Genomic DNA, 2,169 nt, shown 5'->3' with positions numbered 1-2,169 from the left:
CAATTTTTTTTCTTTATATATAAAATTGTTATTATTATCTAATCGGAAACGAAGATAATGATGGCTGCACTCACGGTTAAAGATATACAGGTTAGCTATCGTTTATCTAAATAGCATTGGTAGCTGCGGTCAGTACGCGATACGGGTTTAGTATACATTTTCACCGCATCTTTAGAGCGCTAATGGCAAGTAGGGTTATAGATTATAGACTATAGTGATAATTTTATTTATTATATTATCAAGTATTATAGGTATTAAGTATTAAGTATTAAGTATTATAGTATTAAGTTATAGGTAAGTCTTATAACAGTAAAGTTTAAATCACGGCCTTATTTAAAGTTTGAAGTTTTCACTTTTCTGGTGCATTATACAGCTTTTCTTTATTTAGGTATATAATTTTGAACTAGTCGTTGCAATATTATGTAAAATTAAAGTGTTGTAAAATATCTTAAAAAATAGTATTGAAATAGGTAAAATTACTATCAAAATATTTTTTTTTAATTTTTAAGTAGTACTTTTAAATTTTATTGAGACAAAGTTTACACTATTTTTTTAATATCAACTACCTATTAAATTATAGTTATAATTAGTAAGTAGTATTCAATACAATGAAATAGTATTTAAAATGTTTTCAAATATGTATTAAATTATTAAAGAAATATTTGAATACTTTTACTCAAATACTTCACAACACTGAATTAACTTTATTCTACTTATAAATTATAATGGTCCAGTATTTTACTATAGTGGATAATGCCTTGTTCATGTTGCATAGTCGGTTGCAAAACTGGATATAAGTCTAACCATGTTACAATTAAGGCATCTACTTTTTCATTTCCTACAGATGAAAATTTAAAGAAAAAGTGGATAAATAAAATACCCCGAAAAGATTTGATTGTTACTAAAAATTCAACAATTTGTGAGTGTCATTTTACTGCTGATCAAATTATTAGAACATGAACTTCAGGGGTTGGTGATAAACAAGTGTGTGTAAGTATTTAGATAATTTACATTTTAAAATTAAAACTGAATAATTCTTATTATTTTTTTTTTATTTATCCGATTAACTATTTATTTAAATTAACAATGTTTTTCAGATAAATTTGAAGTATCCAAAACTAAAAGAAGATGCTATCCCTTGCATATTTCCTGGCCCAAAATATTTATCGAATCCACAAACTAAAAAAGTCTCCTAAAAAGCGAGATAGTTCATTAATCTCTTCTAAAAACATTGAAGTAGTAGAGGTAAATTTTTCAACATTACTAAAAATATTAATTAATCAGGTTCAATACCTACATAAATATTACATAATTATACATAAATATTATGAATAAAATATTTGACTGTTGGTATCATATTTAAATGTTGTATATCAATTTTATAATTAATTTTGAAGTTTTGTTATATAGGTATATCCTATCTTTTTTTTTTTTTTATAGGCTGAATCTAAAATTTCTGAACATTGTAGTAGTAATGATATTGATCCAGAATTTTCTGAAGAATCTTCAGTCTTGTCCACCGATCAAAAGTTTGAAAAAATATTTTGTGATCTTGAGTCAATCACACTTCCAGATAATTGGAAATATGAGATACATAAAGGAAAGAAACCATATATTGTATTTTATACAGTAAAATGTTTTAACAATAAAGCTGGAATGAGCATTGAAAAACAGATTTTTTTAGATTCAGACATGATTTTGAAATGTAATATATATGAAAAGAATATAAACATTCAAGATTTGTGTGGAAATTCAAATATTTCTTCGTTGGATGATTGGATTTCAATTATGATTATTTTAAGTTCTAAAAAAATATGCTCAGGTGGGCCTTTAGTTTAAGAATTTGAAAATATATCAGTTGAATGTGCAGATATAATTTTTGAAAACCATAGGATATATAAAAAATGTACATATTTAATTGATAAATCATCTTTTAAAAATAAATGTTCATTTTGTAAAAACTTAAGAAGAACATTTCGTATAAAAAATCAAGGTTGTCTGTTGGCAAATCGACTAGGTTATTATTATCGCCTACAAAAAAAAAACAATTTGATGAGCACCGCAATAAAAAGCATATTATACAAAAACAAGTGTTATGAGCAAAACATAGAATACAATATTTACAAGATCAGTTAAATGAAGTTAACCCTACAATGCATAGCGTTGACC

General features: G+C 24.9%; 1 pseudogene; it reads left to right on the top strand.

Moving 5' to 3' along the window:
• The first annotated feature begins 753 nt into the window (after positions 1-753).
• LOC112681405 lies at positions 754-1,532 on the top strand (annotated as a pseudogene).
• Positions 1,533-2,169: the final 637 nt, after the last annotated feature.

Source organism: Sipha flava, unplaced genomic scaffold, assembly GCF_003268045.1.
Source record: "Sipha flava isolate LNK unplaced genomic scaffold, YSA_version1 19092_pilon_pilon, whole genome shotgun sequence".
Taxonomy (NCBI): Eukaryota; Metazoa; Arthropoda; class Insecta; order Hemiptera; family Aphididae; genus Sipha; species Sipha flava.
The sequence above is the reverse complement of the archived record's forward strand: the minus strand, read 5'-3'. Positions and strand labels throughout refer to the sequence as shown.